The following is a 5,893-nucleotide window of genomic DNA, read 5'->3' on the forward strand; positions in this document are numbered from 1 at the left end:
CGTCGGGCTCTGTGCTGACAGCTCAGAGCCTGGAGCCTGTTTCAGATTCTGTGTCTCCCTCTCTCTCTGCCCCTCCCCTGTTCATGCTCTGTCTCTCTCTGTCTCAAAAATAAATAAATGTTTAAAAAAAATTAAAAAAAAAAAGAAATTTATATTCTTCCTGAAATTTTATACCATTCAGTTTTTCTCCTAATGCTTATGATATATATCCATTTTGAAATACACAACATGAATACCAAACTCCTCACCATACCACATTGCTATTTATAATTCTGATCTAACATAGCTTTTCTTTTGTCATCACCAAAATTCTCCAATACAAAAATCACAGATTAGATATCATTCCTCAGTTATGGCCTGATAATATGTCTTTGTTTAAATCCATTTGGTTATTTATTCCTCTATTTACCACACATTTGTTAAGTTCTGTGCTGGATCCTCAAACTGCTGCAATTAAAAGTATAATTACTCTGTTTTCCCAATAATGAAATTCCCCTTATTTCTTTGCCAATGAAATCAGCTTTTTCATATCAATTACTTCAAAAGTTGTGCCCACATTTTATCTTTGAGGTAAATCTTTTCTGAATAAGTATTGACTGGTATAGGCGAAGATTACACATCAATGAAATGGAATTAAATGCAGCAGTACAACTAGGGTAAACTAAGGTTGGTATCAGAAGCTGAAGTGTGAAACTAGCAAATAAAAATGTAAGCAAGAAAATAGGAACATGGTCTAAGTCTAGAGATAATTGCTTGTTTTGTTTTGTTTGTTTGCTGCGGTGTGAATCACTGGCAGACAATCTCCACTTAAATGCAGGGGCAAAGTGACATTTTCAGATGAGAAAATAAAGATGATTAGTAAGTTCACTTAAGTTTATGGCCAGAAATGGGACAAATTCTGATACTCAAATACCTTTAAAAGTTCTGTATCTTCCCACTTTGCCATATGACATTCAGATGACACTTGAGCAACTCCAGCCATCCCAGCCCTAAGCAACCACTGATCTACATTCCGTCTCTTTAGATCTGCTGATTGTGGACATTTGATATGAATGGAATCATAGAATATGTGGTCCTTTTTTATTAGCTTCTTTCATTTAGCATACTGTTTTCATGTGTCATCCATATTATAGCATATGCTGGGTACTTTGTTTCTTTTTATTGCAAATCATTTGTGTGGATATACTATATTCATTAATCAATTGAACATTTGGGTTGTGTCCACTTTTTTATTATGAATAATGTTGCTATAAACATTTATGTACAGGTTTTTATTTTTCTATTCAGTCTTTTGAAATTCATTACTCGTATTTCCCCAGCTTCATTGAAATATAATTGACAATTTAAAATTTTATATATTTAAGGTGTATGACTTAGTGAATTGATACACATTTATATTGTAAAACAGTCAGCACAGTCAAGCTAATTAACATATCCAGCACCTCACACAGTTATCATCTTCTTTTCTTGTGTGTGTTGAGAACGCTTAAGATCTACCCTCTTAGCAAATTCGAATATACAATATGATATTGTTAAAAAAATTTTTTACATTTATTCATTTTTGAGAGACACAGAGAGGCAGAGCACGAGTGGGGGAGGGGCAGAGAGAGAGGGAGCCACAGAATCTGAATTAGGCTCTAGGATCCAAGCTGTCAGCACAGAGTCCAACACGGGGCTCAAACTCACGAACCAGGAGATCATGAGCTGAGCCGAAGTTGGATGCTTAACCAACTGAGCCACCTGGGCACCCCAAATTTCAAATATACAATATGATATTGTTAACTATATTCACAGTGTTGTACATTAGATCTCCTGAACTTATCTTAAATAACTGAAACTTTGTACTCCAACAAACTTCCCACTTCCTCCTCCCCCCAGCCTCTGACAATCAACACTACAGTACTCTCTGCTTCTAGGAGTTTATTTTAGATTCTCTATGAAAGTGAAATCATGCAGTACTTGTTTTTCTGCATCTGGCTTATTTCACTTAGTATAACATTCTCCAGGTTCATCCACGTTGTTGCAAAAAGCAGGATTTTCTTCTTTTTAAAGGCTAAATAATATTTCTGAGTGTGTGTGTGTCTCACGTTACCTTGATTCATCTGTGGGTGAACATGTAATTTGTTTCCATATCTTTTTTTTTTAAGTTTATTTATTATTTTTGAGAGAGAGAGAAAGATAGCACGTGAGCAGGGAGGGGCAGAAAGAGAGAGAGAAACTCAAACAGGCTCCATACTGTCAGCTCAGAGCCTGACACGGGGCTCGGACTCACAAGCTGCAAGATCATGACCTGAGCCAAAACTAAGAGTCAGAAACTTAACCAACTGAGCCACCCAGGCACCTCTGTTTCCATATCTCGGCTATTGTGAATAATGCAGCAACAAACATGGGAGTGAATGTATCTCAATATACCCATGATTTCATTTCCCTTGGATTTATATTGTAGAGTGAGATTGCTGGATCATAATGTGGTTCTATTTGTAATATTTTGAGGAACTTCCATACTGTTTTCCATAGTGGCTGTACCAATTTACATTCCCACTAACAGTGCACAAGGGTTCCGTTTTCTCCACATCCTCACCCACACTTGTTATCTTTTATCTTTCTGATGAAAGCCATTTTCAAGTGTGAGGTGGTATCTCATTGTGGTTTTGATTTGCATGTCCCTGATAATTAGTGAAGTTGAGCACTCTTTTATACCTGTTGGCCATTCGTATGTCTTCTTTGCAGAAATTCAGGTCTTTTGTCCACTTTTTAATCAAAGTGTTTTGTTTTGTTTTGCTATTGGTTTGTTTGAATTACTTATATATTTTGGATATTAATCCTTCTCAGATATATGGTTTGAAAATATTTTCAACCTCTCTGCAGGTTGCCTTTTCACTATGTTGATTGTTTCTTTTGTTTTGCAGAAGCTTTTTGTTCCATGCAACCTCACGTGTCTACTTTTGCTTTTGTTGCCTGTGCTTTTGCTGACATATCCAAAAAATAATTGCGCAGCCTAATGTCAAGAACCTTTTCTGTATGCTTTCTTCTATTAGTTTTATAGTATCAGGTCCTATGTTTAGGACTTAATCCATTTTGGGTAGATTTTTTTAATATGGTATGAGATAATTTCATTCTTTTGCATGTCTATATCCTATTTTCTCAGCACCATTTATTGAAGAGCCTCTCTTTTCCCCATCGTGTGTTCTTGGCACCCTTGTCAAAGATCAGTTGATCCTAGATGTATGGATTTATTTCTAGGTTCTCTATTCTAGAGTTTCTTTGGTCTATATGTCTATTTTTATGCTAGTACCATACATTTTGATTGCTACAGCTTTGCAGTATATTTTGAAATCCGGAATTGTGATGGCTCCAGCTTTGTTCTTCTTTCTCAGGATTGCTTTGGCTATTTGGGTTCTTAAATTCATTAACCCTTGTTTTGTGACCTAATATGTAGCCTCTCCGGGAGAATGTTTTGTGTGCACTTGAGAAGAATGCATGTTCTTCTACTCTTGGGTGGTAACTACTATATATACCTGTTATGTCTGTTTAGTCTATAATGATCTCAAATCAGTTCATGATTGCTTTTCTGTTCTATTGTAAGTGAGACACTAATGTCCCCTACTATTATTATACTGCTATCAATTTCTGCTTTTAGATCTGTCAATATTTGCTTTATATATTTAGCTGCTCTGAAATTGGGTGCCTATATATTTATAATTATTGTCCTATTGAATTGCCACTTTAATTATTATACAATGACCTTATTTGTCTCTGGAGAGTTTTAAACTTAAAGTCTATTTTGTCTGATAAGTATACTCAACCTTGCCAGGCTGGATAAGGTGAGCAGGACAGGCCCACCACTAATAACAGCATCCCTTTGGGGGCCTTTTAAAGTTATGGTGCTACTGCTCCAGGGTCAAGGACAGGAAACTGGTGCTCTCCATACTCCCACCACACTCCCCCTGGCATCAGCATGACATAAAAAAAAAGCCAGTGCAAAGGATTGACTGTTTTTTTCTCCTCTAACTACATAAACATATATCTAATAAATATATATCCATTTCCACCAACTCTTGTGAGAGCAATAAGTTGCCATGACCAAAACATATTACATGAGTTTCATGCTAATGAGGTTTGAGAAGCTGATAAGTTTTTCTGCTTTTTCATTTTTGTTAGTTTAGTTATATATTGACCAGCACTTATCAGTCCATGCAGTGCATGTATGTCATAGAATCTAATGGTAGGAAGAACATGTAATGCAAAAAAAAAAAAAATGGAAGGGGGAACAGGGGCCATCAGAGGATATATAAGTATGTATTTATCACAGTAATTTGAGGTATTCACTTGTATCTTCTTATGGTTGTCATTAGATCAGCCCAGAATTCAGTTCAAGATTTGGTACCTGGGCATTGTCCTATACAGTTCTTGCTTATGTGGATATCAGAGCTTCTAGCACTCTGAAGCAAGTTGGAGATCCACAAGAGTTCTGAGATCAGCTTGTATATACTGATAGGAAATGACCTTTGTCCCCCCTTTCTAAGCATACACATTTTTTAAATAATAGACAATCTAGAGCTGTTTCCTTTACCTTTTTGTACCTTTTCTCATGTGTAAAATGAAGTGGTTGAAGCAGATTATCTGGCTTCATAGACCAAAATAATTTAAGTCAGGGAGATTTTTTTCATAAATATTTGACTAATCTCTGTGTAGGGAGAATTTTAAAGCACCATCTCAATGATCTTTAAGGAGAAACAAAGAGCTTTATCCTTCCATTAAGAACAGAGAATGAAGTCCTTATATCTTAGAAGTAAGCAGACATTTTAGGAGCTTGGATCAATGCTTTAGAAAATAATTTAGTCCTCTGTATTAAAGAATTCTTAGTTTCCAAGAAAAGTTGCAGCTGCCTTCCACAATATAAGCCTTTTGATCCATTATCTCTCAAAACTAGTGCTCTAAGGAATCAGTTGTTTGGTCTCCTTTTAAACAGTCACATTAATGTTTTTTTTAATTATTATTTTAAGTTTATTCATTTTGAGAGACACAGAGAGACCGAGCAGAGGAGAGGCAAAGAGAGAGAGAGATGGAGAGAGAGAATCCCAAGCAGGCTCCGCCCTGTCAGTGTGGAGCCCGATGTGGGGCTCGAACTCACAAAATGTGAGACCATGATCTGAGCCAAAACCAGGAGTTGGACGCTTAGCTAACTGAGCCACCCAGGTGCCCCTAATGTTTCTTTTCAATTTTTTTTGTTTGTTTTTCTATCCAAACAGTAATTGAATGAGGTAATCATTTATCTGCAGTTCAGTTATTACAACTGCCTCCATGAGTTTTAAAAGTTCAAATGGATTACTGAAACAGTACTTTCTATTTGGGAGAAGGTTACAGTACCTGTCCCCTCCCACTAAGAACATATTTACTGTACTATCTTAAAGACTAACTGCAATTTTTTGTGTTTTTTCTCCCCTAGTAAATACCAAGAATAGCATGGGGTTGGTGAATAGCTTGACAGACTTGACAGTAAAAAGCATTATAAAGCTCTTAATATATGTTTTAATATTTATCAACTATTTGTCTGTAGATATATCTCATTGTCCATCTGATTCTTTTATTTACCCATGTGAATAGACCAATCAAGTTCATTAGAAAATATGAGCAAGAAACACTTTGAATTGTCACCAATATGACAATAGATTACATTTTAACAGTTTAAATTGTCTTTAAAAGCAAGAAAAAAAGATCTGTTTAATTATCAAAAGCTAATCAGTGTTTCTATTTTTAAATCCACTCCGGGGTTTCTGATCTGCAAAGCAAAATAAATAAGGGTGGGGGTGGGGGTAGGGATACAATATCTTTGATTTTGTTTTCCAGAGATGGTGACCATTTGTTAATCCAGGGGTACTACCAAAGTTTG

Source organism: Panthera uncia, chromosome X, assembly GCF_023721935.1.
Source record: "Panthera uncia isolate 11264 chromosome X, Puncia_PCG_1.0, whole genome shotgun sequence".
Taxonomy (NCBI): Eukaryota; Metazoa; Chordata; class Mammalia; order Carnivora; family Felidae; genus Panthera; species Panthera uncia.